At 42.1% G+C, this 10,911-nt stretch overlaps 1 non-coding gene across 1 annotated transcript; it reads right to left on the bottom strand.

The window, feature by feature from the left end:
* Window positions 1–9,994: 9,994 nt before the first annotated feature.
* Window positions 9,995–10,100, bottom strand: LOC111556754. Its single transcript, XR_002736487.2, has one exon. It is a non-coding gene; the product is annotated as a U6 spliceosomal RNA (small nuclear RNA).
* Window positions 10,101–10,911: the final 811 nt, after the last annotated feature.

The following is a 10,911-nucleotide window of genomic DNA, read 5'->3' as shown; positions in this document are numbered from 1 at the left end:
TTTACTCAACTGGCCCTGTGAAAACATTAAGCCAGGAAAGGAAACATCAAAGTATGCTCCCATTTTAAGTCCTGAAAAATGGTGATTGGCACGAATGCAGCACTCATGAAGAAACATAACCAAATGTATAATAAACGGGACTGAACTTACCCTATTGGTATGTAAAACATTATTATATTCTTCCTGATTTGCAACATTTACATATCTCATTATGAGTAGGGTGCTCAAATGCTATAGAAGATTTCATTTCACTCCTTTTGTGTAATACCTGCTACCAAGAAATATTAATGAGACAACCTCGTAAATCTCTATTTACTGCATCTAGTGTCTCCCCTAAATTTGCATTTGCAAACTATGATTGCATTATGTTCCTGGAAGATCAGGATATGAATTTACTCTTGCATATGCAGGCAGCTGCCTTAAAACCTCTTTATTAAGGAATGTTGGCGAAGGAGACATAGCCATTGATAAACACATATTTGAAATTCATCTGAACATATTCCTTTGCATGTGTTTAACAGAACTTAAACCTATAAAAAGTTACATTTGCGCTTTTTTTCCCATTTCAAGAAAAGTAAGCATTTTGAATTTATACACTTGGGAATATTATATATGTTTTGTTAACTCTAAAGCCCTTCCTAAAAGGTTGAACTTTTAAAGTAAAGAAATAAAGAGTAATAATAGTAAAGAAATAATAGTAATTCTGATACCTTCTGGAGAGGTTGCATTAACTTTTAATTTGCAGTGTATTTTCATTTTATATTGACAATCATATATGTACATGACATGGAGATCACACTGTTCAGAACCCTCACCTGCCAATGAACTATGCCCTGGTTTAGAAGGTGGACAAGAGGTTAATCTTGACTTTGGAATACAGAGGTTTCGTTGAAAACTTTCTTTCTCCTGGAGGAAGAGTGGGCATCACAAGGAATTGCCAAGGGAATGAACGTGATCTCTGCTCTCTAGAAGCTCACAGAGTAAAAGGCTGTTTTCCTAAGGATGATGCTGTGATCTCTGGCAGTTCTGTAAAGACTTTAGGAGCACACAGGCAGTTTAAAAAATGTCAACAATTATATATTTTTTGTAATGTGTATTTGCAAAAAAAAAATACCTAACCTGGATACTATTTCTCAGGACAAGTCTAAAGGAGTGTGCAATATTACATGCGTTGATACAAAGAAAAATATTAAATAATAATAATATAGGTGATATTCAGATGTGGCAAGTTTTCTCTACCTTCTGTCCTGAGTATCTTCAAAAGACTTCCAGATGATCTCTGCTGAACTTTTTCCCCATTTCACTTATACTGATACTCTACTCTTCCCTTTCTCAATCCCTAGAAACCTTACCCCCCCTCCACAGGCTTGGGTAGCACGTGGGCCACAAGAAAGCCACACTAAGGGGTCAAATTAAATATAATTCAGAGTCCTTAGGTAATCTTCAGCACAGCTGTTGCCAAAATAGGTGTAGGAATGGCCCACGTCAGAGTCACATGGGCTACTCATTAGACATACAGTTTCCATTCTGGGGTGGGACCAAGGAAGATAGATTTTTTTTTTTAAATGTTTGTTTATTTTTGAAAGAGAGATGGACAGAGTGCGAGAGGGGAGGGGCAGACAGAGAGGGAGACACAGAAACTGAAGCAGGTTGCAGGCTCTGAGCTGTCAGCACAGAGCCCAATGCGGGGCTCCAACTCACCAACCATGAGATCATGACATGAACCGAAGTCAGATGCTTAACTGACTGAGCCATTCAGGCATTCCAGAAGATAGATTAAAAAAAAAAAAAAAAAGTAATGCTTATTTATTTTTGAGAAAGAAAGAGATTGAAAGAGACAGAGTGTGACCAGGGGAGGGCAGAGAGAGGGAGACACAGAATCTGAAGCAGGCTCCAGGCTCTGAATTGTCAGCACAGAGACCAACGTGGAGCTTGATTTCACAAACCGTGAGATCATGACCTGAGCCAAAGTTGGGCGCTTAACCAACTGACCACCCAGGCACCTCAAAGATATATTTTTAATAAACACCCCAGGTAAATAAAGATCCTGAATAAAGTTGAAAAGTAAGGCATTAGTAATGGAGATAACTGAAGACGGTTCCAAATGCTTACTCAGCGTAAGCAAAGGTCCCCAGGAGATGCGTCCTGGTAACAACTTCTTGTCCGATGGAATATTCTCATCATCTAACTTGAAAATGATATGTGGAAGAATAGATCTTTTTGTATTTTTGAGATCAAGAGTGCTATTTTCAGCTTGTTGTACTGCTGTTTCCTATGGCTTGACTCTACCTTTCTGAATGCCGACTTTGTTTGCATGGAGGCTGCTGATGGCCAAGCCAGAGCTCAGAAGGAAAATAGTTGTTGCTGGGCGTGGCCCACCGACACTGTGTTTAATCATTTGTAAGAGAAAGTGCTACAGTAACAGGGCTCTTATATTCCACCATATAACTTCTCCTTCCAAATTAAAGAGGTTTCAGTTTCATAAGGTAATTGTGGTTACCTGAAAATCCAGGTAGAGCATTTACTTCCATACAAAATTTATAAAATATACAAAAATTAACTCAAAATAAATTAAAGACCTATAAGTATGAGCTAAAACTATAAAACAGGTTAGAAGAAAAGAGTTGTAAATCTTCATGGTCTTGGATTATGCATTTTTTTTAAGACATGATACTATGAGTACAAGCAATAACAAGGAAAATAGATAATATGGGCTTCATCAAAATTAAAAGATTTTTGGGGGGCAATGCCTGGGTGGCTCAGTGGGTCAAGTGTCCAACTCTTGGTTTTGGCTCAAGTTATAATCTCACGGTGTGTGAGTTCAAGCCCCATGTTGGTCTCTGCAGAGACATTGCAGAACCTGCTTGGGATTCTCTCTCTTCCCTCTCTCTGCCTCTCCCCTATTTGTGCTCGTTCTCTCTCTCTCTCTCTCTCAAAATAAATAAACTCGAAAAATCTTTTAAGTTTTTTTTTGTTCATTTGTTTGTTTTTTTGCTTCAGATTCAAATGACATATCATCAAGAAAGTGAAAAGACAACCCATAGAAAGGGAGAAATATTTGCAAGTCATATATGTGATAAGGGATACAGTTCTAGAACATAGAAAGAACTTCTATGACTCAATAATAAAAGATAAATAACCTGATTAAAAATGGGCAAAATAGAGGCACCTGGGTGGTTCAGTTGGTTAAGCATCTGACTCGTGATTTCAGCACAGGTTATGACCTCAAGGTTGTGAGATGGAACCCCACATGGGGCTCTGCACTGAGTCCAGAGCCTCCTTGGGATTCTGTCTCTCTCTCCCTCTCTCTCTACCCCTCCCCTAGTCGCACATATGTGTGCTCTCTCTCTCTCTCTCTCTCAAACAAATGGGCAAAATATCTTAATAGATGTCCACAAAGAAGATATAAAAAAGATGGATGAGTAGATGCAAAGAGGTTCAACATTAAGAGCCATCAGGAAAATGTAGATCAAAATCACAATGCAATACCACTTCACATCCATTAAGATAGCTACAATCAAAACCAAATAGTAACAAGTGTTGGTGGGAATGTGGAGAAATTAGAACCCTCAGACATTGCTAGTGGGACTAGGAAACAATGCAGTTGCTTGGAAGAACACTCTAGCAGTTCCTCAAAAGGTTAAACACAATCTTAGCATATGACACAGCAATTCTACTCCTAGATATTCCCAAGATAAATGAAAACGTACATCTACACAAAAACTTGTACAAGAATACTCACAGCAGCATTGTTCATAAGAGCCCAAAAGTGGAAACAACCCAAATGCTCATCAACTGATGAGGAGGTAAATAAAATGTGGTATATCCATACAATGGAATAATATTCCTCGATAAAAAGGAATGAAGTACTCATGCGTGCAACAGCACAGCACAGCTGGACTCTGAAAACAATATGCTGAGTGAAAGGAGCCAGTCACAGAAGATCACATATTGTATGATCCATTCGTGCAAATGTCCAGAACAGGCAAGTGCATAAAAACAGAAAGTAGATGAGTGATTGCCAAGGGCTGCAGTGGGACTAGAAGGGGGGATGGCTGGGGGAGAAATGGGAGTGGCATCACCTCTGAGGTGATGCAAGACTCTGAATATACTAAAACCTACTGAATTATACCTTTAATGGGAGTGTGAATTATATCTCAACAAAACTGTTATAAAACAATGAGAAGACCAAGAGGAAACTCCTTAAATGGGAGGAATGGGGATTTGACAGTAAGTCCTCAGAAAGTCATTGTGTGAATACATTTATTTTCCAATCTAGTGAAGCAGCGCTTCTGAGTTCTCAGGGAACTGAGAGCTCACTTCTCTTGAGAAGTGTTTACCAACTTGACGTGGGTGTGGACAGTCACAAAGATGGATGCGTATGGGACTGGGGCCAGGGTGATTCAGGATCAATGTGTTTCAATAAGGATGAAATTATAAGTATGTAATAGGGAGGAGAGGAGAAGAGAAAGAGAGAGAGAGAGAAAGAAAGAGGGAGAGAGATTGGTAGGTAGGTAATATTAAATTGCACTATGGATGGTAAATGGGAAACCACTTAGGTTGATCAAGCTGGAGACTAATATTATCCTGCCTCTTCTACTCTGGACTTAGATCTTTCTTTCTTTCTTTTTTTAATATGAAATTTATTGTCAAATTGGCTTCCATATAACACCCAGTGCTCATCCCAACAGGTGCCCTCCTCAATGCCCATCACCCACCCTCCCTTCCCTCCCACCCTCCCATTAACCCTCAGTTTATTCTCAGTTTTTAAGAGTCTCTTATGGTTTGGCTCTCTCCCTTTCTAACTTTATTTTTCCCTTCCCCTCCCCCATGGTCTTCTGTTAAGTTTCTCAGGATCCACATAAGAGTGAAAACATATGGTATCTGTCTTTCTCCGTATGACTTACTTCACTTAGCATAACACTCTCCAGTTCCATTCACGTTGCTACAAAAGGCCATATTTCATTCTTTCTCATTGCCAAGTAGTATTCCATTGTGTATATAAACCACAATTTCTTCATCCATTCATCAGTTGATGGACATTTAGGCTCTTTCCATAATTTGGCTATCGTTGAAAATGACTTTTATCTTTCAAAGATCAGCCTCTGCTGAGAGTTCATCTAGGAACATCATGGGCAACTGTCGTCATGCACGCTCTTCATTCCCAATTTTGACTTCTGCTCTATGATTTTGCAAACTTGGGCTAAATGTGTGGGAGTCTCTCTGCCACTCAGCCCCGGGACTGAGCTCCTTGTAACACTCTTACTGCTTGAGGGCATCCCAGTTCCTAAAGAAGTTCATTATCAGTTCTCCATTCCAAAGTGAAGCAGTTAAGAGAAGGAACTTAATTTGGGCCCCCTTTTCACAGCCAATAAATCTTGATACTGTAATATGGAAGCCCTTCAGTGTTCTTCAGTGCCCATGTATGAGGTTAGAGTAAAGGGTCCTAAAAATGAGAGAAAAGAAAAGAATTACAAACTCTTGGCTTTTGTATCAAAGTAATACTAATTACATTCATTTACATGATTTTGATTTGCTTATGCCGAGTTACCAGGTAGCACAATGATTGTTTGTACTGGAAAATTTGAGTCAGAATAATTTTATCATGCATTTTGATTACTAAATTCTTTCCTTGAATGCTCTATTTTCAGAGCTTATTATTTGTAACATGGTCATGACTTCCCATAGCTGGAAAAAATTAAAGGGAATAACTGTGTGAAATGTTTTTGAGTAAACCTTATAATTACCTTTTTTCTCCAGCAATATTTTAGGACAAAAATCTCAATATGGCCACATTTATACATGCTCTTTTGTCCTACTGCAGGGCTGGAATCAAAAACAGACTCCATTTTACAAAGTCTATAGTATCTATCTGTGCCGTAGGATGGAACAAAGGCATATCCTATTTAGAAAATGCACTCCTGAGGACAGAATCTGTATGTGAAATCAGTGATTGTTGGTCTTCCTGGTACATCTGCAGTGAGGATGCATTCTCAGAGGCAAACATAGGCTATTGTTTACTTTCTTCAATTCTTTTTGCAACTTTTGACCAATCTGCCCTAAGCACAGGGGTGTTTTTTTTTTTTTTAAGTTTATTTATTTTGAGAGAGAGAGAGAGAGAACACGAGCAAGGAAGGGGAAAAGAGAGGGAGAGAGATAATCTCAAGCAGGCTCCCCACTGTCAGCTCTGAGCCCAATGTGGGCTCGAACCCATGAGCCATGAGATTATGACCTGAGTCAGACACTTAACTGACTGAGCTACCCAGTCGCCCCAGAACAGTGGTGTTTTAATTCTCTTTTTACATCAGAGAATTTCAACCAGTCCCTTATTTCCTGTTGATCTGTACCTTTGATTTCCTAACCACATTCATGAAGGAGACTTGAGCTGCCGCGATTCTTGCCTTTTAATGGTCAGTGGGATTATCTCCTAATTTACTTTCAGCAGATGGGGCATGGTCACTTGTATACCCTCTTTTTTTTTCACTATTAAACAAAATTATCTACAAGAAAGAAAATAATGACAGGATAAGAGATCTCAGCTGAATGAATAAAATGGACAGGGCCCTCTCAGATTGAGAAAAGTAAACTATACCATGTTAGAACCACTGACTAATCATCACAAACTATGAAGTGTCTAAAATGTTACTCTCCTGGGGGCACCCGGGTAGTTCAGTAGGTTAGGCATCTGATTTTGGCTTAGGTCATGATCTCATGGTCCATGAGTTTGAGCCCTGCGTCCGGCTCTGTGCTCACAACTCAGAGCCTGGACCCTGCTTCAGACTCTGTTTCTCCTTCTCTCTCTCTGCCCCTCTCCCACTCATGCTCTGTCTCTCCGTCTCTCTAAAATGAATAAATGTTAAAAAAATAAAAAAACCAAAATGTTACTCTTCTGAGTTAGACTGCCAGTTTCATAGAAGATATGAGACTCTTGGGTTAGAGACAAAGAATAGCTTATTATTCACAGCAATAGCAGTAGCTAAAGTGCCAACAATAATGAGCATTTTCCCTGAGCCCTACTTTTCATAGTGTAAAAACACTAGGACAAGGTGAAACCTGCAGAGGCAGTGGGTTGCATTACATAGAAGAATCCTGAGCTTAAGGAATGCAGATATTTTACAATGGCCAGTAAGCAAGCCTGCCCTTTGCTCCGGAGGGGGAAACTAGTTCTATAATCGAAGGCTTTTTATTATACAAACATTCTTGGAAAGATGGTGACTATGGAGGCTGAAGGGTCAAACGGTGATGTGAATAGGGCATGTTGTCAGTCAGCCTGGGCTTAATTCCTGACCCTATCACTCATGCCTTGAGTGATTTATTTAATCTTTTCAGTCTCAAGAGTTTTCATATCCACCTCATGCTATACCCACCCCGGGCCATTCCTAATTCATGCCATAGCTGCCTCATTGTGTCTCTCTGAAGATTAATGGACGAGGTAGCAACATGTCTGGCACATAATAAGCACTCAAAAAACATGAACTGTTATTGTTATTTTTTCTCCCCAAATACTATCATAACTTACGTATTATTTTGTAATCTGGTTTTTAAATTTAGAAGTATATCATGAACATTGCTTCTGATCCTGGGGTTCTTTCTTCAGAGGAATGGATCTTGCTCAGTAGTGGATGTAAATCAGGTTGACCCCCCCCCCCCAGGAAACAACTAGCTGGTCTCTAATGAAGTGCCCAGGCAATTCTGGGGTACATTTTTCTTGGGACTGATTCGGGAAGTGGCCAGTGAGGAGAAGGCACAAGGTCTCAGGAGAAATAAACAGAAGCGTGATACTTTTGAGGCCTGCAGTTCGAACCCTTCAAATTCAGCCTGGGCAGGTGACACCTGTTCTTTCATCTCCTTTGCAGACGTGAAGAAAACCTTTGGTTTGAAGAGATAAAAGAGAGTAGTTTCATTCAGGTCACGAAGGAGGGCAACACAGTGTATTTACAGGTAATCTGGTGTCCGACACTTTTACGTCAGAGATGACACACTTTCTTGCTCCAGCTCCCGGTTAGAACCTGGGAATTGTCTCCATTGAGCAGCGCTTTGGGCCTCTGGCTCCCTGTGTACAGGGCCCAGAAGGCAGCTTTGCTACAAGAAAGGAAAACCAACACTCACATTCTGCAATAGGCTAGAACCCCAGAACCCCACAACACTTCACAGCTTTATAACACCCCTAAAAATACCCTACAGGCATGCTCCCACAGTTTTCCCTGGACCTCCCATGTTCAAATCCCAGCTCTGCCATTTTCCAGCTGTGTGATCTGGAATAAGTAGTTAACTTCTCTGTGCCTTACTTTCCACATCTGTAAAATAGAGATGATAATAAAACTTACCTCATAGGGTTGTCACAAATATTAAATCCATATGTCAAGCAGTTAGATTAGTGCCTGGCATGTGGCAACACATGATGATGATTGTTTTTAATCACCATCGACATTACACATGAGCCCCAGTGTTCTCAGCTGGGTCAGGGCGGTTACTACTGCTTTTCCACCAGATTCTCTAGCTCTGGTACAGACTAGCTTAGGGTCCTTCGTGGCCTTAGTACCTTTGAAGGTGGTTTATTTGTTTGTGGAGAGGTAACGCTCCCCTCTGCTTTGGGGCTCACTTCCCCCTTTTTTGTTGTGGGAGAAACAGTGGAGTTCATTCTGTTTTCTAAAGAACCCACTTCTCACCCCAGCCCAGTCCCCTCTTGATGGTTGGACGAAGCGGCCCCTCTTTGAGACCATTCCACTGACCCGAAGCCTCAGTTATACTTGCAGTCAATACAGGCTGGTAAAGGAGTAGGAATTCTCTCTGAAAGCTTTTCTGTGCCTTGCAGGCCTGCAAGGCCTGTGACTCTCCAGGGGGAGGTCGGAGCTCCCAGAACTTGCTGCTGCCAGGAGAGCTCTGTGGGTACAAAGGCAGCACGGACTCTCAGGTATCCACCCCCTTGAATGATTTTTAAACAAGCTGCTTCTGGAATATGTCTGTACTAATAATGCCTTTCATTTATGCAGTGATAATAACCCAAGCGTGCAGCTCCGTGACAGGGCCGGGCCCGACAAGGCCTCCCCCCTGCCACCGTTGTGTGTAGGTAGATAATGTGTTTTCAGCCTTTCTCTGGAGCAGGATGCAAACACCAACAATTGAGGGATAGGCTGGGGTGGGTGTGGAAAGCTGCTTCGCAAAATAGCACCGTGCTGTGGCATTTATTCTTAAAGAAAAACTATTATGGTAGGATTGAAAGTTCTGTGCTGCACTGTGAAACTCTCAGGGTGGCTTTTGGTTCGTCGCCTTGCAAAACAATGGCGGCCACCAGCAGCTCTGGGGCTGCGAGCTGAGCACAGCCCAGGGCTCAAGACTAGTGTCCTATACTGCTTGGCACACACACAAGAAACAAGAAGACAGGAATGGCTAAATGTCCAGGGCACTTAGTGGCTCTCATCTGGCCCTCACCTAGCCTCTCCATGGGTAATAGCCAGAGCTCCTAACTACCACCCAGTTCTGCCCTCTCATGGGATTAGATTTCTGTTTTTGTATCCCAGCTCCACCTCCTATATAACTTTGGGTAAGGGGCTTGACCTCTCTCAGCCAGGCTGATCCTCTGTACATGGAGATGACAGCACCATGCTCCTGGTAGTAAGGGTTAAACGAGACATTTTGTGTAGAGGCTGAGTAAAGGCCTGGCCCATGATCACTGCTCAATGAATGTCAGTGAAGGTAACATCATTATTATTCCTTCAGGGGTTTGAGCCTTTGCCTTGTCCTGCCTCCCAGGCTACCGGTTTCTTTTTTTTAAGTTGACATTTTCTCATCTCAGAGATCTATAGAAACGACATGTTTGCACATCAATTTCAGGTGTAACTCAGCTTCATTCACCTGTCATAGACTGCTTTACAGAAATATTTTTCTAGGGAAATGTCACAATTTCATTATTCAGTGCCTCATGTTGTGCTTTGACTCACACCGTTTCCTCCGAGTTAATCCGTCAAGGGTGGTGGTTTGCTGGGGAACTGCACAAAGTACGGAACGTTTCGTGAATGTGCATGTCATCCTTATACAGGGGCCATGCTAATCTTCACTGTTTCGTCCCAGTTTACTATATGTGCTGCTGAAGCGAGCACCAGGCTACTGGCCATCTCCCCTCTGGGAGGCAGTGCAAAGAAGAAGGGAACAAACAGCCTGGAATCGCTCTGCCAGGCTCACACGGTGCCCCTGCTACCTTCTTGCTGTTTAAATTTGGGCACATTCTGTAATCTCCCTGTGCTTCAGATCCCTCTCTGCAAGTGGAGGAACAATAGGATCTGCCTCTTAAGGGTGCTGGGAGGATTAATGCATTCATCCCCAAGAAGCCCTTCACTTGGTGCTGGCTGAGTGCCTGCCTCTCACATCCAGGCAGGACATGACACAGTGCCTGTCATCAGCTCAGCACTCAACAAATCACTCTTTGCTGGGTTGAATACAATGTAAAAGACTAGCTACCTTTCGTTCCTCCCTGTTTTCCCCTTCCCCAGGTTCCACTGAAAGTCTTTAAACATATGGCCCATGAAGAACAACAGAGATAAGATGGGTGAATCCTTGTTTTCCAGGATCTGAGCAATTTCTTGGGATGCAGGATTTTCACTCTTAAAGTGGGATGGGCCTGGGCAAACCACAGTGGTTGGTCACCCTACTACTACTTGCATCTTCCATTTTTGGGGCCAAGACTGAGGTGTTTGCTCCTAGAGGCTACTGGCATGGAAAGGTGGCAATGTCGTTGCTACTCCCCACCCCCAATTGTTGTTAATGCCTCGTCTCTCCCAAGAGCTACTGAAATATGCAGTCTGTGACTCTACACTGCACCTCCCGTCACAAATGCTGGCGTGTGCTCCCCAGGAGTGGAACGCGTTGGCCGGGGGTGGTGGAAAGACGTACCTCGAACAGAGCGACATTCAT

This window comes from Felis catus, chromosome A1, assembly GCF_018350175.1.
Source record: "Felis catus isolate Fca126 chromosome A1, F.catus_Fca126_mat1.0, whole genome shotgun sequence".
Taxonomy (NCBI): domain Eukaryota; kingdom Metazoa; phylum Chordata; class Mammalia; order Carnivora; family Felidae; genus Felis; species Felis catus.
This window is presented reverse-complemented; position numbering and strand designations above follow the sequence as displayed.